Source organism: Scyliorhinus canicula, chromosome 4 (genome assembly GCF_902713615.1).
Source record: "Scyliorhinus canicula chromosome 4, sScyCan1.1, whole genome shotgun sequence".
NCBI classification, from domain to species: Eukaryota; Metazoa; Chordata; class Chondrichthyes; order Carcharhiniformes; family Scyliorhinidae; genus Scyliorhinus; species Scyliorhinus canicula.
In genome coordinates, this window is record NC_052149.1 from 206,066,271 (window position 1) to 206,087,743 (window position 21,473).

The 21,473-nt window shown below is 49.0% G+C and overlaps 1 pseudogene; it reads right to left on the bottom strand.

The window, feature by feature from the left end:
* The window catches only part of LOC119965331, a 101,751-nt pseudogene that overhangs the window by 22,685 nt on the left and 57,593 nt on the right, over nt 1-21,473 (bottom strand).

Sequence of the window (21,473 nt, forward strand, 5' to 3'; positions counted from 1 at the left end):
GCTCCTAGTTCTTATGTTCTTATGTTCGAATTATCCTGAAGTCATAATGTTGTCAGATCCGACTGCTCACTCAGTGATAATGTCTGTGTTTGCTCGATATGGCATTCCATTAAAAGTCGTGACGGATAATGGACCCTGTTTCAGTAGTTGGGAGTGGTTGTCATTTGCAGAAGAATACAACTTCCAACAGGTCACCTCAAGTCTGTTATATCCCCAATCCAATTGGAAAGCCGAGAAAGGAGTCAGAATAGTAAAACAACTGTTCAAAAAGGCATTTGATGATAAAAAGGATTTTCGCTAGCGCTGTTAAGTTACAGAGCTACTCCTTTGTTGTCAGGATTGTTGCCTGCCCAGATGCTCATGGGAAGGAAGATTCGTATGACATTGCCTGTCATAACAATTCCAAACATGGATGAGCAGTTACTACATGAAGAAATGAAGCAACAGCAATGCAAGATGCAAGAAAAAGACAGACTATGATAGGCATGCAAAACAATTACTGCCACTGAAAGAAGGAGATGTCGTCAGATACAAAATCCAGATGGTGGTTGGTCAAACATTGCAAAGGTGTTAAATGAGGTTGCACCACAATCGCATATGGCACAAACTGCGGCTGGACCGATGTTTTGTAGACATCGACGAGCATTGTTAAAAGTAAAGAATTTGCTGCAGTTCCCAGAGCCAACTATAACAAACCCAGACATGTTTTGTAACATTGACTCACCAACAGCGCGGTTATCGAATAGACATAAGGAACTGACAACAGACAATTCCAATGACACTGCAAGTGCATTGAGAAGGCCAAAAAGGACAAGAAAACCACCTAATCGACTGAAATGTAAAACACTGAGGACTGCAACTCTGTAATTACAATTATGATATGTAATATAATAATATGCATGAACTGTATGAATGCATTTTCGCAATGTATGTAAAAAAATGTTAGAAAGTATTTCAAACATTTTTCTCAAGGAAAGGAGGATGTGACATTATGTGAAATGTTCAGAATACAAAGGGTTAATTTCATATCATAATTATCCACTAGATGGAACTAGATGCAGAACTATATCAAGCACTGACTCACTGGCTTCTGGGAGAAGGCAGGAGAGGAGCAGTGGGAGAGTGTAGAATACAGTTATAGATAGAGTGTAGAGGCTAGTGTTAGTACAGTGTAGATTGTAGATTGTTAGATTATTGTTTACTACGGGAGTAAGTGGTCGAGCTTTAATAAGTAGTGTAAATAAAAGTTAGCTTTGTTAATGAAGTTAGCTTCTGTTGTCTTTGTAGACACTACAAAATCCATCCTGATAACAGAATCACAAAGAACACCACACAGTTAAGGGTACAGGTATAGAAACGACCATATGCAAGGTCCTAACATGTTGTGACCCATCTCCAGACTGGCCTTAGCTTCTGATCATGTGCCTTCTTACATTAATGTGTGGGCAGCAGTGTACTCAGAGCCATGTTAACCTTTAGTTACCAGATCCTTCTATTACTGTCAGAGTAGCTCTGCCATCTCTTTTTTAATAATAATCTTTATTAGCATCACAAGTAGGCTTACATTAACACTGCAAAGAAGTTACTGTTAAAGGTTAACCTTGTTCCTGCTGATAAACCCCACCAATTCTCAGCTGAGAATTCTGAATTCTCCCTCTGTGTACCCGAACAGGCACCGGAATGTGGCGACTAGGGACTTTTCACTGTAACTTAATTGCAGTGTTAATGTAAGCCGATTTAGAACATAGAACATATAGTGCAGAAGGAGGCCATTTGGCCCATCGAGTCGGCACCGACCCACTTAAGCCCTCCCTTCCACCCTATCCCTGTAACCCAATAGCCCTTCCTATTAATAAATCTTAGGAATACTAATAAATCCTCCTGATACATTACACATCTCACCAGTCGTAATAAACCTTACTTAAAAACAGAGATAATACTCATCAGCTACTCACTTAATACTGTCCCTGCTCTGTCGCTCAAACCCTCGTTGCTCCCTCTCCCAAACCCACGCAACGAGACATACTTACAGCTATGTACAATCAAATATGACTCCTGCTTCTAGTTCTTATGTTCTTATGTTCTTATGACAGGCACATCACCCAAACATCTTGTTGCCCATATACTAATATTCTTCCCTATGTCTTGCAGGACAAGATCACACAACAGGAGGCAGCAGCAATGAATGGGTGGAGGACAAGCATATCTGCATCTTTTGAAATCCTTGCTGGAGATGCTGCTGTGAATTATTGTTTGAGCAGTGGGGAATGGAAGAAAATTTCTTACATTGTAGTTGTGCGGAAGTTCAACTGTTAGCTTACCAAGGTAAAAAACGTAAGGCGAGGCGATGCCAGCCAGCCTGGAGGCCATCGAATTCACTCCAACACCCATGTGTCTTACTGCAGTTGGATATAGCTCAGTAGTGTAAACATAAACTATAGAATAGGCACATGTGGCCCCAAACTTTCCAATCATCACCAGAGTTGTGACAAGTGCTGAAATATCTAGAAAAACATACATAACCATAAACTTGGGGAAAGGTGAACTTGTTTACAAGCATATGTCTGCATAATCTGTCATGCGCTTGGCACATGGGATCATTTTCCAAATATGTGATTCTGACATGATGCTCACCAACTAGGATTCCATACTGGAAATTCATGGCTGCAAGGCTTCATCAATTAAAATTAATGGATGGCCAAGTATACATCCAGAATTTCATGTTATGTGTTCCTTATCAACAGGACTATGCACTAAAAGCACATATTCAAAAGCAGCTCCTTTTATGTTAGTATTATAATTAATGGGCTGGAGAAGATGAAGTGCCTTCCCATTCTGTGACGATGCCGATGATAGCTATAATTACAACTTATTGCTCTGTGAAAAGGAGAAAAAATCTCAAGCTGCTTCACAGAGATAAATCAAAAATAATTGACACCGTACTGAGGAAGAGATGAGGGAGAGTGACAAATCAATATATTAGAGATGTCTCAGCAGAGGATGTTAATTGCGGGAATTCCAGAACCTGAGGACTTGGTGGCTCAATGCATAGCCGCTATTAGTAAGCTGAAGAGATGAGAGTTGCAAGGGAGGTTGTGGCAAGGTGTTTGAAGAGTTTGTGGTGGTTCTAGAGCTGGAGAAGGGAACAGAGTTTCCCCTTAGTGGAGGGATCAATGACCAGTGGGTATAGATTGAAGGTAAGGGGCAGGAGGTTTAGAGGGGATGTGAGGAAAAACATTTTCACCCAGAGGGTGGAGGGAGTGTGGAGCTCGCTACCTGAAAGTGGAGTGGAGGGTGACATCCTCATAATATTTAAAGAAGTATTTAGATGTGCACTTGCAATCTCAAGGCATACAGGCCATGGGCCAAGTGCTGGGAAATGTGATTAGTGTAGATAGGTGGTTGTTTTTGACTGGCACAGACTTGATGGGCCGAAGGACCTTTCCCGTGCCTTAGGACTCTATGGCTATGACTAATTACAAAGAGTTCGGAAAGGATGAGACGTAGAAGAATGGGAAAGCTGAGAAATAAATGGAGATTACAGAGTTGTCAGAAAGCAGTGACAAAAATGATTATATAGGGAAATGCCAGAAGGTTCCAACAATCCTTCCACAGCAGAAGATGGCCATGACCAGCCTAGCCCCTGAAACAATGATAATCTCAGTACGTGGTCAATTTGTCCCATAGCACAAAACAGTGTTATTTTGCTGCTAGGGTCATGATGCTGCGTTGTTGGTACTTGTCGTCAGTAATAAACAAAGAAGAATTTAAAAAAAAAATTTGCAGTTGTGCCATGACACAACAGTGCAATTCAATTTGTCATTCCTTGGATCTGATGGATTATTGTTGTCGGCTTTGGTAAAGACGGTTTTGAGGGAATTGCAGGAGACACTGACTTAGATTGGGGAGACCACAACAGAATCACAGATGTAGGGACGGAAAGAGAAGCTAAGAACTGGATGGAAGTTTGATTGTGGGCATTTCTGAGGAAGGGAGAAATAATGATGGTGTGGAAGGAAAGAGGAAGAGCTTTAGTGTCAAGATCCACTTAAAATATCAGCATATTATGGGGGCCTGGAAAGAATGCTGGTGATCTTAGTGGTCTTAGTGGCTAGGTGTGGGTTTATGTTAGGTGAGGGTTGTCACTACAGCATTTAACCTGCTGAGTTATGCATTTTATTGAAGTGTTAGTCCCAACACATTGGCACCCTGAAGTTCAATGAAAGCAGAGCACATTGAATTGTAAGCTTAATTCTCCCATAATAACAGGTCAGTAAGAAGTCAGCTCACCCCAGTCCAACGCCGGCATCTCCACATCATAATAACAGGTGTCACATCTACCTACTGGTATGTGAGTAAACAGCGAGGAGGGCGAACATGCTTGATGGGACTCATACACATTCAGCAATAGGAGCATACGGGACACAGTGATCAACAAAATGTATGTGACATTCTGAGCTTTGTTTCCAGATTGCAAAAAACTCAGATACATTTTAGCTGTTCCATATTGTGATTCTTTGATAAAATACACAATTTTGTATCATTGGCTCTAACGAGGGATAGAATGGTGTTTGCAATTTAGCTCTTCTGCCAATGTGACCTTGAGTAAGGTAATGGCATGTACAGAACTGGCCTGGATTAATTACCCTCCAATTTTCCCTCCCTCACTGTTCTCCTCTCAGAACCTCTTTCTTGCAACACAGTGAAAATCAATGAAAATGTGATGGGTCTTCTTGGTTTGTGGAAGAGTGCCAGAATGCTAAAATTGCTTTAGGATTACACCAAATATCAGGCTGGAATTTTACCAGACACGGGTGATCGGATGAGATGTGGCAAGGCTGACTAAATTGTCTGGGGAAGGCATTGGTGGCGTGCCTGATATCGTCTCTCCATCATCCAATTTTCCCAGCGCTGGTAAAGGTGACAGGTATGCTGTCCACCAGGCGATGAATTGAGCCTCTTAAGTGACTGTGTAAGGGGAACTATCTATCTCCAAGGGCATATTGTACAATTGAGTGGTGGCCACTGCCTTCTGGGGAGACTGTCTAGTGAATCTGGTGGTCTCTCAGTGATCTTGGAGGGGCTGGGGCAGATCCCACCCTACCTGTGCCCAAAGCTGCCTGTGCCCAACAACCAGCCCCACCACCCCAATACCCGGGTCTGCCGGCTTGTCTGGCCCTGGCATCTCCGACCCCACTTTTAGTGTGCTCCTTTCATTGGGGCACGATCTCCTAGACATTACAGTCCCAACAATGGCCACCGCTAGCTGCTCCTCTGATGAGGCTGCAGTGTTTGCCTTCTGCTTTTAGTCCCGACAGTGGGCTTCATTCTCCATAGTAAAAGGATGGCCTATATCTCAATTTATTATAAAATACTGCTTTAAAATGTTCAACAAAAGACGAGCTATGATCACCTCACCACCTTAACTGCACTGTAAAAACTTACCTAAAGGTACGAGTTGAATGAAGCAAAGGACAATTCCAGCAAGGAAAAATGAACCTGAAAGGCTGAACTTTCGGGGAAACCTCTGGAGAAAAATCCAAGTTGCGATGTAGGCGGGAACTTCGATCATAGCAGAGAAGAAGCAGTTCAGATAGTCGTCACCATGAAGATTGGGTGTGTTCAAAGACAAGCCATAGTACACACCTGATGAAACAATCCTAGAATAAAAATGTTAAATCTTCTTGGAAAACAAGTTTTTAATCTTTCTTCCCAAAGCTCTTTTTCCATTTTGGTTTTTCTGCCATTTTCCTTCTCTTTCATTTGTGCTCCCTATCATTTTCCACCAAGGGGGCAGACAACAGGTGTCCTCCACACTCTGTATGAATGTGAGATATTAGATGCGGAACTGGGACATTCTCTGCAAGAAACTAACCTTCTAATTCACCTCTTTCTCCAATGAGAAACAGTAGCATCTCTACTGAAAGTTATTTGGGAAAAACAAATGCTTTATGCAATATCTGTAGGATTGATTCCATTCCAATTTTTATCCTTCCATTTGCTCAAGGAGTAACACAGCATGTTGCCTACTAATGAACTATCCAGTTCCGGGAGACTGAGAAAACAAATTCCTTCTTTCCTACCCTCAAGGCGACAGAGAAATCACTTTTTAAACTTTTCTTAAGCTGACATTACGGAAGGCAGTGGACGATCCTCGCTAAAGTGGTCAATTCAGATTTCTCGCTCAGGTGTCCCATGAAAGGGCCCTCGATGGCAAAGATCACAGTGTACCAGTGCCACCATCTGCCCCTCCCCTTTCTAAGGGCCTGTCTAACTGGCTCACCTATTGCTGTGCCCTCCCCCCTTCTCCTTGTTTCAGCTGTTCAAGGAGGAGCAAGAAGGGGAAGAGCTGGCGGTGTGTGTGCACAAATGTTTGAAAATTGTGGGACAGGCTAACCTGAAATCACTCATTCTTCCCAGTAAAACCTTTCAATGCCTATCTGTGTAGAATTTCATCTTCAACTTGATGCTAAGAAAAATCCTCAGACTTGCTTATCAAATCTTTTAGCAGGGACAGGAATTGGGGAATGGGGGGGGGATGGGGGAGGGGGTTGCAGGATGATTTACTGGATGCGTTCTTCACAGAGGCAGTTGGCCATTTAAAACATCAGCTGATTCCACTCAATTCCGAATTTGGCATTATGAAACTGCGCCATAGGGCAGCACAGTGGCACAGTGGTAGCACTGCAGTCTCACGGCGCCGAGGTCCAAGGTTCGATCCTGGCTCTGGGTTACTTTCCGTGTGGAGTTTGCACATTCTCCCTGTGTTTGCGTGGGTCTCACCCCCACAACCCAAAGATGTGCAGGGTAGGTGGATTGGCTATGCTAAAATTGCCCCTTGAATGGAAAAGGAGAATTGGGTACTTTAAATTAAAAGAAAAAAAATCCTCTCCAAAGGGATACTCTGGCTATCCAAACAAACGGACAGAGTTCTGACTTCTCTGACCAAGCCCACTCTAACTGCTGCAGGTTTCATAATACAGGGATGCCAAATTCAGAATTCAGTAGAGGCAGCTGATGACTTAAGTAGCTAGCTGCCTTCATGAAGCATGCATTTGCACCCTGCTAATGGGATGCAGATGAAAGCACAACCACCCATGCCCAATTCTGCACGGCGCCAGTGGGAAAACAACATTGCGGTGGAATGCATTTAGAACAGCAAACGTCAGGACTCGCCTGAATAATCCCTGGGACGGCCTCCATAGTTCAGAATGGAGTCCAACAGCACCCCTGGATCACAGAGCAGGTAGCCCTTCCAGATTCAGTGTCCCGCACGAGGATCCATCATGCAGCCTCAGAATGTTCCTGGAGATCAATCTTCATTTTCAAGAGGTCCACCTTTTTTGTTCAATATTGAGTCAGTGATGTTGGACACCTCTTCAGTAAGGCACCAGGATATGATAGCAGACTACACGGCAACACGTAACATGCCTCGTAACGGAATAAGGCGCAAAACATCCAGTGGCATAATTAATGAAGCTGAACCGTTAGATTTGGTATGTTCTTCCACTGGCCTCTGCAGTGGGACGATCCATATTCCCACCCCAGAATGGGAGAATTCCACCTGGTATTTATATGACTGGTATAGTTTAGTCTCTGGTCAATGTTAACCCATAGGATATTGACAGTGGGGGATTCAGCGATGGTGATGCGATTGAATGTCAAGGATAGATGGTTGCACTCTTCTTGTTGAAGATGGTCATTGACTGGCATTTGGGTGACATGAATATTACTTGTCACTTATCAGCCAAGTCTAAAATGTTGTCCTAGTTTTGCTGGTTATGGACACAGACTGCTTCAGTATCTAAGAAGTCACGAATGGTAGTGAATATTGTGTTGTCATCAGCAACATTCCCACTTCTGACCTTATGATGGAAGGACGTTCATTGATTAGGCAGCTGAAGATGGTTGGGCCGAGGACACTACCCCGAGAAACTCCTGCAGTAATGTCCTGGGACTGAGATAATTGACATCCAACAATCCCAACTATCTTCCTGTGTGCCAGGTATGACTCCAATCAATAGAAAATTTTCTCTCTGATTACCATTTACTCCAGTTTAGCTCCAGCTCCTTGATGTGACAATCAAATAGTGCCTTAAGTCAAGTGCAGTCACTCTCACCTCATCTCTGGAGTTCAGGCCCTTTGTCCATGTTTAGACAAAGGCTGTAATGAAGTCAGATGCTGTGTGCTTGGCTGATCTTCATTGAGCATGTTATTGCTAAGTAAGTGCCACTTGATAGGGTTAGATGATTGGTAGCATTTACTGGAATATTTCCTAGGATGAGGGATCATTGTTCCTTGAGTTAACTGGTTATTGTGGGTTTTTTCTCTTTCAAGCAGAAAAGGCTAAGAAGCTATTTGTGAGAGGCTTTTTCAATCATGATGGGTTTTGACATATTGGGAGGGATTCTCCGACCCCCGCACGGGGGGGGGGGGGGGGGTCGGGTCAGATTCTCGGGCACCGGGGATTTGGCAGGGGCAGGAATCGTGCCCCGGCGGTCGGTCGGCTCCCCCCCCCCCCCCCCCCCCCCCCCCCGGCGATTCTCCGGCCCGCCATGGGCCGAGTGGCCGCCCGTTTTAGGCTGGCTCCGCCGGTGTGAATTACAACAGGTACTTCGCGTGGCCTCCAGGGTCCTCGGGGGGGGGGGGGGGGATCTGGCCCCAGGAGGTGCCCCCATGGTGGCCTGGCCCACGATCAGAGCCCGGGGCACTCTATTCCTCCTTGTCGGCTGCTGTGGTCCTCCGCGATGACTGATGCAGAAATGAACCCCCCCCGTGCATATGTTGGGATGACGCCAGCACACGCTGGCGCTCTCATGCATGCGCCAACCCGCGCCGGCCGGCGGAGGCGCTTCGGCGCCAGTTGGCGTGGTACCAAGCCCCTTCCGCGCCTGCCGGCGCGGCGCAAATCACTCCGGCACCAGCCTAGCCCCTGAAGATGTGGAGGATTCCGCACCTTTGGGGCGGCCCAATGCCGGAGTGGTTCACGCCACTCCTTCGCGCCGGAGTTTCCAGCCCCGCCGATTCCCACAGAAGAACCTTTTTCAGTGGCTGAAGTCTGAGTAACCAGGAGGCACAGATTGTAACTGATTAGGATTTAGGATGTTCTCCTTGATAACCTTCAAAAGGAACTTGGATACATGCTTGGAGCCAAACGCATCGCAGGAGTGCAGAGAAAGATCAGGGAAATAACCCAAAATTCCTCGCAGGTAGTTGCTGAGCTAAATGGCCTCCTTCTGTGCAGTGCTGTTACATGAAGTACTTACCAAACCAGAAGGTTTATGCCAGTGATGATTCGGATATTTTGGTTTTAACCAGGTGGATAATGGAATAAGATCGTTGAGTTTTAGTCTTTGTATTTTCGAGCTGAAAGGAACGGACAGGATTCAGAATTATGCTGATTGTTAGGAAATATTTATGTTATTATCTATTACTAATAGTCCATATCGGGGATGGATGATCCAGAGCACTATAAAGCAGAGCACTATAAGCTCTTTTTCCCTCCCTCAGCTCTTCTCACAGTGCAGAAGGAGGCCATTCAGCCCATCGGGTCTGCACCGACCATTCGAAAGAGCACTCTACCTAGGCCCACTTACCTGCCGTTGGGCTAGCGTAAGTGGAAGGGTGCCCTCCCCAGCAAATCCATGAACATCTCCCACTAGTGCGGAGGCAGTTCTGTCATGAATTTTTTGTAGAAGTCCACTAGGAATCCATCTGGTCCCAGTGCCTTCCCCACTGGCATGGAGTTGATACTCTCCATTTCTCCTCCCAGTTCTAATGGTGCTTTCAGCATCCATTTCCTATCTTCCCCCACAACTGGCATGTCCAGTCCATCGAAGAACTGCTTAATCCCTAAGTCCCCCTCGGGGGGCTCTGAGGTGTACAGCCCAGTTGGCATGCGCCATTGACCTTTTCCGGCTCCGCTACTTGTTTGCCCCTCCCATCTCTAATCTGTGCTATTTCCCTCGTGGCTGCCTGCTTTCTCAGCTGGTGAGCCAGCAGGTGGCTGGCCTTGTCTCCGTGTCCGCACACCGTCCCCATGCCTGGTAGAGTTGGTACACTACTTTCCTCATGGAGAGCAGGTCGAATTCTATTATATTTTTAAAAAGAAATTTAGAGTACCCAATTCATTTTTTTCCCAATTAAGGGGCAATTTAACGTAGACAATCATAGAATTTACAGTGCAGAAGGAGGCCATTCGGCCCACCGAATCTGCCCCGGCTCTTGGAAAGAGCATCCTACCCAAGGCCCACACCTCCACCCCATCCCCATAACCCAGTAACCCCACCCAACACTAAGGGCAATTTTGGACACTAAGGGCAATTTATCATGGCCAATCCACCTAACCTGCACATCTTTGGACTGTGGGAGGAAACCGGAGCACCCGGAGAAAACCCACGCGCACACGGGGAGGACGTGCAGACTCCACACATTCAGTGACCCAAGCCGGAATCGAACCTGGGATCCTGGACCTGTGAAGCAATTGCGCTATCCACAATGCTACCGTGCTGCCGTGATGCCCCACATCTTTGGGTTGTGGGGATGAGACCCACGCAAGCACAGGGAGAATGTGCAAACTCCACTCAGTGACCCAGGGCTGGGATCAAACCCAGGTCCTCAATGCCATGAGACAGCAGTGCTAAGCCTCGGAGTATTGCCGGTTTACCTTCCGTTGCCCAGACACCCTCTCTTCCCTGTCTCTTTGTGCTTTGTAGGCAATAATTTCACCCCTGATCATAGGCCTCCCCATTTCAGCTGTTAGCAATATACTTGTCTATAGCCTGTGATATTTTCCCACAGAAGGCCTTGTTGACCAGGGGGACCTTATCCAACCTCCATCTTGGGCATGGCTCCTCTCCCCAACCTCACATCTATATAGTGTGGAGCATGGTCGGAGATTACAATCACTGAGTATTCCGCTCTTACTATCCCTGGAAGCACTGATTTCCCCACTACAAAGAAGTCGATCCGGGTGTATACGTTATGCACTTGGGAGAAGAAGGAGAATTCCTTCTCCCCTGGGTGGGTGAACTTCCATGGGTCCACTGCCCCCATCCTCCATCTGCTCCATGAATATGCCAAGTTCCTTTGCCATATTAGAGGTCCTCCCTGTTTTGTGGTGGGTGGGCCCTGTACAGTTGAAATTCCCCCCCCATGATAAGTCGGTGTGTGTTGAAGTTGGGGATTTCCGCCATGGTCTAATTTATAACCTTTTGTCGTCCCAGTTGGGTGTGTACATGTTGACCAAGACCACTGGTGACCCGTCCAGGACACCCCTGACCATGAAGTACCTTCCCCCTGTGTCCATAACTGTCCTCACCGCAGCAAGCATTGTCCCCTTATTTAACAGTATGGCTCCCCCGCTAGCCCTCATCCAGTAGTAAGAATGGTAGGTCTGTCCCACACTACCGTTCCTGTTACTGTATCCCCTCCTTACTCCCCTTGCTCCGTTTACTCCCCTAGCTGTCCCCCCATTGGTTTTATATACCTACCCCGTTGCCAGGATCTGTGGGAGACGTGCCATGGCACACCTTGCTCGTACCTTCTGGTGCAAGCTTTCCCGCTACTGTGGTGGCCCCCTTCCTGGGTTTGGCTATGTGTCTATCCTTCGCTCGCTGTATGGTTTCCCCTCCTGCCATCCTCCTCACTCTCTCCCGTGCTCCGCTGCCCTCATCATTCCCTTCCTACGCTTTGGTTCCGGTATTCAGAGCGAGGCAGTGCAGCTCCGCGCAGTGTCTCTCAGGTTGACACAGTCCCTTTGGGTGAGTTTCTCACCGCTGTCTTTGCTGCTGTTTTCCCAGCCTGTTTTCCTGGACAAATCTGTCTGTGTCCGGAAGGGTCGTAAACATTAGCTGCCTGCCCTGGAATGTGACCCAGAGTTTAGCCGGGTACAACTTCCAAATGTCACTTTGCTTTTGTACATCGCCACCTTTGCCCTGTTGGACTCCGCCCAGCGCTTGGCCAGGTCTGCCCCAATGTCCTGCTATATCCTGATCTGGTGCCTTTCCCAGGGCTGGGATCCCAGCACAGGATTCTTTCCCAGTCCTGGCCCCGGTGCATTTTGGCGATTATTTCCCTCAGCTGCTCTCCGGCCTTGGGCTTTGGCTGGAGCGACCAATGGGCTCTCTCTATTCCTGGCGGGTTGGGGGGGCGATGTCCCTTCCCACCAGGTTTCCCGGCAACTGGGCCACATAGTCCGTGGGATCCCTGCCTTCTATGGATCTAGGGAGCAAAGAATATTTGTAATTTATTCATGGCCTGAACTACTCATGTTGCCACCTTTATTGTCCTGTGGACCTGCCGCATTTACCACTTCCTGTAGTCCTTCACAGTTCTCATTACAATTTGACATTTCTGCAATTTGGCATCATTGGCAAATATCAATACTGCTCCCAAAAATTCTGGGCGCGATTCTCCGCCCCCCACGACGGGTCAGAGAATAGCGGGAGGGCCTTCCCAACATTTTTCCCGCCCTCCCGCTATTCTCCCCCCTCCCGCCCAACTCCTGACACGAATCGCTGCCGCCGTTTTTTTACGGCTGGCAGCGATTCTCAGCTGATAGATGGGCCGAAGTCCCAGCCCTTTACGCTGTTTTTACGAACGACAAACAGACCTGGTCTGGCCGTTCGTAAAAACGGCCGTAAAAACTCGCATTTTATAACCATGGCACCGATTGGCACGGCAGTACCACGGCCGTGCCAAGGGTGCCATGGGCCCGCGATCGGTGCCCACCGATCGCGGGCAGCGGGCCCGATGCCCGCGCACTATTTCTCCTTCCGCCGCCCCGCAGTATCCATTCGCGGGGCGGCTGAGGGGCATCCCGGCCCGCGCATGCGCGGGTTTCGCGCAAATGCGCGGTGACGTCATCCGCGCATGCGCGGGTTGGAGTCTTCCAATCCGCGCATGCGCGGCTGACGTCATATGACGCGTCAGCCGGCGCTAACTCGGGCAAGCGGGCTTCACGAAATTCGTTAAGCCCGTGATGCCGGAGCTTACGGCGTCGGGCTGCTAGCCCCGACCGGGGACCAGAATCGGTTCCCGGTCGGGAAGGGGGGCGCTGGCGTCAAACCCGCCCGGGTTTGACGCCAGCCTTACGATTTCTCCCGTTTTGGGAGAATCGCGCCCTCTATTTCCACATCATTTATGTGCATATAGGACTGGAATGCCACAGATGTTTTCCTGCGGTAACTCTTATTAGCCATGTGGTTTCTAGTTTTGCTTGTGGTTTCTTCTGCCATTTTGCTGAAGCTATATTGAGAAGCTGGGAGAAACCCCCATGGAATTTCAATGCCAAAGTAAATAGCAGCAGTCCCAAAAGAGAAACTTATGGGATACCACTCACCACATCTTTCATCCTGACCCGCTGCTTATTGTCCTTTTACCATTACTTCATTCAGATGGTCATATTCTCTTTAGTTCCAAGTACTTCTCCGCTTGCATTGTACCGTAACAAATTGTAAGGAACCTCCTATTTAAACCTGATTTCCCTCATGTATTCCCTTTAATTTCCTCAATTCATTGCGATTATACCTCTTATGCCTAGGCGGTTCCTGAGATTTATGCCTTTCGGATGGACTGTACTTTTCATTTTAAACAAAATGGGATACACCCACCCCACCCTGTCCTCCACAGATGTGCTATTTGGTTTTGCCTCTCGAGATCCCCGGTATCAGTGCTATTTGATCTGGCCCAGTTGACGAATGTAGAATCCCGTCCACTATGTGCGGGACTGTACTGCCTCCCTTTGATCAGAAAGATCAGACCACAGGGAAGGTGAGGGCAGCGGAATGCAGGAGTGGGTGAGGCAGAGACAGAGGGAACAGATATTTAGCGGGCATGGGACAGGGGTAAGATCAGTCCCGGGAGGGGGGCTACCACAGGAGCGGGGAAAGCTAGCGCAGGAAGTATGATAGCAAGGAGGGCCACGGAGCACATCCCAGCTAGGAGGGAGTACCTGGCAGGAAGCGGGGACCAGCGGGACACGGATGTGGAATGTAAGAGGGGAGATAGGCAGGGGACACATGGGGCTGGGGAAGGTGTAACAGGGGGTACAGAGTGGGCGGAGGGAGAGGGAACACAAGGGGAAGGGAGAAGAAAGAGATGGGTCTCAGATTTACTTCAGCAGGTAAGGTGCAGGTTGAGGGAACAAGATGGCGCCGCAAGCAACAACTTTGGAGGGTCCCTAACCAAGTGCAGGGGTGCACCCATGTGGCATGCACACAGTTGGTAGACATATTGGGTGCCCTTGGACATAGGTAAACCCCGGAATGCAGGGGCCCATACGGTGAGTATGGTGACCGTGGCCATTTTTGGGTGGCCACTTAACAAGGAAAACCCCAGAGTGCAACGGCGCATCCACCAGGTAGGTATGGCTGATACCGCAGGACGGGGGCGGGTGGGGGGGGGGGGGGGGGGGTCCAGGATCATCACCTGGAACGTTAGGGGACTTAACGGCCCACTGAAAAGATCCAGAGTGTTATCTTCTGTATTATGGCCGTGTGAAAGATGCACACAGAACATCTAGTTCTTCGACTAGTAAGATAATTTATTAACAAGATGAACACATAGAAAGATAACTAACGAACTATAATACAAATGGTAACTAATAATTGAATTCAGTGAATTATCCTGGAGCTATTTCTAGTGTGAAAGTCCTCCAGTTCGAATTAATACCAACTACCAGATCTCTCGAGTCACATGTTGGATCTCCATCGCCACCTGCTGGTCGGGGGTTATGTCGCTAACTGCATACATTGACAGATAACTGTATACAATGACGTGCTCATGCATATCACCACACAGATTCTTCATCCATTTGAGAAATTTGAAAGCCGACATAGTCTTCCTTCAAGAGACATACCTGACAGAGAAGGACGAGGGTTAGGGTGGTAGCTAAACTGATTCATAAGAGGACAGTGTTTATGCCAACAAGGACAGTCACGGGCTGAGGGGCACAGTACAATGTGGCCAGCAGTGTCCTCGAACGGGCATCGGTCGTCCTGGTAACCATGTACGCATCCAACTGGGACGACACGGATTTCATAAAGATGACCATGGCCGAAATCCCCGACATCGACACACACAAACTGATCATGGGAGGGGTGTTTAACTGTGTACATTGATGGACCAATCGAACCACAGAACGGGGAAAAAGACAGACATGGCTAGGGAACTGGATGCATTCATGGAACAGATGGGGGCAGTGGACCCATGGAGGTTCCTACACCCTGGTTAGAAGTATTTCTTGTTCTTTGCAAGGGTGCGCAAGGTATACACCTGTTTCAACTTCTTTGCAGTGGGGAAATCAGTGCTTCCAGAAATAGTAAGAGCAGAGCACTCCGCGTTAATCATCTCCAAACACACTCCACATTACATGGATGTGAGGTTGGAGACAGGCTGTGTCCAACGTCCCGCTTGGACGTTGGACACAGACCTTTTGGCTGACAAGGTCTTCTGCCAGGAAATATCACAGGCCATAGGCGAGTACATCACTAACAACCAGAATGGGGAAGTTTCACCTTCCATGTTCTGGGAGGCACTGAAGGCGGTGATTAGAGTAGAGATTATAGCCTACAAAGCTCGTAGAGACAGGGAAGAGAGGGCAGCTAGACAGCAACTGATCGACTCTATCCTGGAGGTGGACACAAATGACTCTGAGGCCTGACCGTAGAGCATTTGGTGGAGAGGAACAAGCTGCAAATGGACTTTAACCTGCTAGCCACCAGGATGGTGGTGCACCAACTCGGCCTGACATGGGGGAACTTTTATGAACATGGAGAGAAGGCTAGCCGTCTGTTGGACCACCAGCTGAGAAAGCACTCAGCCACGAAGGAAATAGCCCACGTAAGTGACAGCAGAGGCAGACTGGGAGCCAAACCAAAAATGGCCAACGAAGGATTTGAGGCCGCCTACCGGAGACTGTACACATCTGAGCCCCCCGAGGGGGACTCGGGGATGAAACCGTTCCTCAATGGACTGGACATGCTAACGTGGGGGACAATAGGTGTAGGGAACTGGATGCACCAATAGGTCTGGGAGTGGTCATGGAGAGCTCTGACTCCATGCAGGTGGGGAAGGTGCCAGGATCCGATGGGTTCCTGGCAGACTTCTAGAAAAGATTTGCACTGGCTCTGGCCCACACCTATGGAGGTTCGCTAGCGAGGGGCCCTCTGTCCCCTTCACTAACACAGGCCACCATATCGCTGATACCCAAAAAAAGGACCCAACGGAATGTGCTGCTTAACGTAGATGCGAAAATACTCGCAACGGTCATGGCAAAGAGACTGGAGAACTGTGTACCAGAAGTGGTTGCAGAGGACCATGCAGGCTTTGTTGAGGGTAGACAGCTAACTGAGAACATCAGACGGCTACTGAATGTAACCCCACCGGGGAGAGAACACCAGAGGTGGTCATCTCCCTGGACGCAGAAAAGAGCTTTGACAGGGCCGAATGGAAGTACCTCATAGAGGTACTGGAGCGGATTTGGGCTGGGGACCGGGTTCACCTCATGGGTGAAACTCCTGTACACCGCTCCCCAGGGCGAGAGTTTGGACCAACACCAATAACTCTGAATACTTCCAGTTGCACATTGGCACTAGGCAGGAATGCCCGCTGTCCCCTTTCCTGTTCGCCCTAGCTATTGAACCCCTGGCTGCGAGACACAAAAGGCTGGAAAGGTAACGTAAGAGGAGGCAGAGAACACACAATCTCACCCTATGTGGATGATCTGTTCCTCTACATCTCGGACCTGCGAAACGGCTTGAAGGAAATCATAAGGCTCCTGGAAGAGTTTGGGCCCTTCTTGGGCTACAAACTCAACCTGGGCAACGGCGAGGTATTACCCGAACGGGTGAGGGATAGAGCTGGAGGATCTACTGTTCAAACCAGCCCAAAACAAATTCCATTACCTGGGGTTCCAGATAGCCCATGACTGGACACGGATCCACAAATGGTATCTGACCCATCTGGCTGTGGAAGTTAAAAAGGACCTGCAGAGATGGGATGCACTCCCGCTTTCCCTGGCAGATAGGATGCAGACGATCAAAATGAACTGCAAAAAGGTCCCTCTTCCTGTTTAGATCCATAACGATCTTCATCCCCAAGACCTTTTTCCAAGGAATAGACAAATGATTATAGCATTTGTGTGGTCCGGGGTGGGGGGGGGGGGGGGGGGGGGAAGAATCCAAGAATTTCCAAAAATTCACTGAAGAGGAGAAGAAACATGGGTGGCTTGGTCCTTCTGAACCTGCAATACTACCACTGGGCAGACACAGCCGAAAGAGTGAGGGGATGGGTAAGGGAGACGAATACGGAATGGGTGAAAATGGAGGAGTCCTCCTGCACAGGAACGACCCTCTGAGTCCTCGCCATGACAGCACTCCCACTCCCCCCCCCTCCCATCCAGCAAAGTACACATCCAGCCCAGTGGTGTTAGCTTTGAACTTGGAACCAGATTGTGACAACATGTATATTGCAAGACAATTGAAGGGTTTACAATTTAATGTGAATGCATCCAACCACTAGATGGGGATCAAGAGCATCCACATGGATAATGTGATACCCTTGATTCTGGGAGTAGGTGATTAGACGGGATAGAAAGTCACCGTGTTTTCAGAAGCTCTGTAGATAGAATCATAGTCTCAGTGTATTTTGTAACATTTAGATCTTAGTGAATTAGTCAAATCTATGTAGTTGTAGTGTTCATAAATTAGCTTTGTTCAAAACATAGCTTGATGTTCTTTGTGAGACAGTACAGTTTGCAGCCACCATCATCCAGAAAGCAAAGAACATCACACAGATGAGACAGCACTTCAGCTGAACCAAAGTATTCACTATGACCCCCATCTGCGGTAACCACAAATTCCCACCAGCCATGCTGGACGGCACTTTTAACAAGTGGAGACAGGACAGAGAAGGGGGCAGGGGTGGGGAAATGCAATCGATTAGGAACTTCTACACGTGAGACAGAACTCCAACCCTGGATGAGGTGACAGAAAGACCTAGGGCTATCGAACGGTCAGGAACTCCAACATTTACAGATCAAAAACTTTCTCCGCAAGGAGACGACGAGGTACCTGAGGGCCCCAAGAGACACAATGGGACAGCACAGTGGTTAGCATAAATGCTTCACAGCTCCAGGGTATCAGGTTTGATTCCCGGCTTGGGTCACTGTCTGTGCGAAGTCTGCACGTTCTCCCACTGTGTGCATGTGTTTCCTCCGGGTGCTCCGGTTTCTTCCCACAGTCCAAAGATGTGCAGGTTTGGTGCATTGGCCATGCTAAATTGCCCGTAGTGTACAAAAAAGGTTAGGTGGGGTTACTGGGTTACAGGGATAGGGTGGAGGCATGGGCTTAAGTGGGGTGCTCTTTTTGAGGGTGGGTGCAGACTTGATGGACGGAATGGCCTCCTTCTGCATTGTAAATTCTATGAATCCTGGAGGAACAGCTAGAGTTGAAGGGGAACTGTGGGGACATGTACGGATGACTGTTTGAAAGGAAGAGGACACTACTCGACGGAGTAGGACAGAAATTGGAGGACGAACTAGGGACGGAGGTGGGGTGGGGACTTTGGAGCGAAGAACTGAGCAGGGTCAACTCCACCTCCTCCTGCGCAAGGCGAGGCCTCATGCAGTTCAAAGTGGTGCACAGAGCGCACATAACCAGAACCTGAATGAACAGGTTCTTCCTGGAGGTGGAGGACAAGTGTGAACGGTGCCAGGGAGGCCTGGCCAACCACACCCACATGTTCTGGGCCTGCCCCAGTCTTGTCCGGTTCTGGATAGCCTTCTTCGAGACAATGCCCGAAGCTGTGGGGGTGAGGGTGAAGCCATGCCTGAAAATGGCAGCCTTCAGGGTTTCGGACCAGCCCGAACTTCATATGGAAAAGTAGGCCCACGCCCTGGCTTTCGCTTTCTTGATCGCCTGCCGGAGAATTCTGCTCGGCTGGCGATCAGCTGCACCACCCACAGTTGCAGACTGGCTGGCAAACCTGTCAGAATTTCTCCATCTCGAGAAGATCAAATACATCGAGGGTCGAACGAGGGCTCCACAAAGCCTCCCTCCTCAGCCTGTTCCAAGACCTGTTCGATGTCAATAGCAGGTCGGAAGGGAGGGGGCGGGGGTGCAATGAGGACAGATAGGACCACACAGAGCAGATAGGAACAAGGGTGGGAGAGGGCAGGAAGGAAGGAACCCAAGAAAACATCAGGAGGGGACACGGGAAGAGGCTGAGGAGGGGCCAGGCCCCTCCCCCAAAAGCACAGGGGCAACAGTAACAAAATGGTACAGACAAACCGTCTTACTCACCTATTGTTCAGTGTACGGATGTGAAAATTCAACAAAAATATTTTAAAGTAAAATAAAAAGGACAGGAGGATCGGGGGGAGGGGGCGGGTAAGGGGGTAATCTCCTATGTTTGGCTTTTGTAAATTGTTTCTGGTCTACACAGACTTATTTAACTTGAATTGTATAATTCATGTGATTTTGCCACCACAATAAAAAGGAAAAAAACATTTACCTGTCTGGGCGCGATTCTCCACTGCCCACGACGGGTCGGAGAATAGCGGGAGGGCCTTACCGACATTTTTCCCAACCTCCCGCTATTCTCCCCACCCCCCACGGCCGCCCCACGACACGAATCGCTGCTCGCCGTTTTTTACAGCGAACAGCGATTCTCTTCTTACCGATGGGCCGAGTTCCCAGGCCTTTACGGCCGTTTTCACGAATGCAAACACACCTGCTCTCACCGTTCGTGAAAACGGCCGCAAAGTGCCGTCCCGGACAACCATGGCACCGATTGGCACGGCCGTGGTGGAATGGGCCCGCGATCGGTGGGCACCGATCGTGGGCAGCGGGTCCGATACCCGCACACTCTTTGTTCCTCCGCCGCCCCGCAGGATCAGTCCGCGGGGCGGCTGAGGGGCATGACGGCCCGCGCATGTGCGGGTTTGACGCATATGCGTGATGACGTCATCCGCGCATGCGCGGGTTGGAGCCGTCCAACCCGCGCATGCGTGGCTGACGTCATCGTGTGCGTCAGCCGCCATGACACTTGGCGCGCGGGCTTAGCGACGGTCGCTAAGCCCGCGATGCCGTTCTTCACGGGGCCGCGCTGCTAGCCCCGACCGGGGGGGGGAGAATCGGGTCCCGCGAGGGGGCGCGGAGGCTGCCGTGAAACACGGCCAGTTTCACGGCAGCCTTTACGACTCTCCGCATTTGCAGAGAATCGCGCCCATATATGTCTTTAAAATATTCTGCTTTTATTCTTACTACCAAATTGAATAACCTATAATTTCCCACATTATACTCCACCTGCCATTTTGTTGTCCATGACCTTAACCTTTCTGCATCTGTTTGCAGCTTCTTTGTGTCCATAAGAAATAGGAACAAGAATAGGCCATTCAGCCCTTTGAGCCATTCTGCCATTCATTAAGATCCTGGCTGATCTAACTCTGTCCACTTTCCTGCCTCATTCCCCGTAACCAGAAATTCCCAATCTGATTAAAAACCTACCAGCAGCGGGTCTTCGGCCCATTGTGGGCTGGAGAATCGGCGCGGGGGGCCCGCCGATCGGCGCGGCGTGATTCCCACCCCCGCCGAATCTCGGGGGGCGAAGAATTTGGGACACGGCGGGGGCGGGATTGACGCCGGCCCCGGGTGATTCTCCGACCCAGCGGGGGGTCGGAGAATCCCGCCCCAGGTCTTTTTCCAAATGGCAGGCAGTGGCTAGTGGGGTACCGCAGGAAGGGGTGCTGGGACCCAGCTTTTTGCCATAGTTAGTAATGATTTAGATGAGGGAACTAAATCTAATATCTCTGAATTTGCAGGTGACACAAAGATGGGTGGAAGGATGAGCTGTGAGGAGGATGCTGAGATCCTTCAGTATGATTTGGACAAGTTGAGCGAGTGGGCAAATGAATGGCAGAGGCAATCTAATTTGGGTAATTGTGAGGTCATCCATTTTGGTAGCAGAAACGGGAAGGCAGATTATTATGTGGGTGAGGACACCTCAGGAACTGCAAAGGCTAAAGAAGGCACGTCCTGAAGGGCAACCAGGGATGGGCAATAAATGCTCGCCTAACAAGCAACACCCACATCCCGTAAATGAATTTAAAAAAAAAATCTGAATGGCCAAAAATTGGGAGAGGGAAACATGCAACGGGACCTGGGAGTCTTTGTACATCAGTCACTGAAGGTAAGCATGCAGGTGCAGCAGGCGGTAAAGAAGGCCAACATACATTTGCCTTCTTTTTGTAAAATAAATTTAGAGTACCCAATCATTTTTCCAATTAAGGGGCAATTTAGCGTGGCCAATCCACCTAGCTTGCACATTTTTGTGTTGTGGGGGCGAAACCCACGCAGACACGGGGAGAATGTGCAAACTCCACGCGGACAGTGACCCAGAGCCGGGATCGAACCTGGGACCTCAGCGCCGTGAGGCGGTTGTGCTAACCACTAGGCCACCGTGCTGCCCT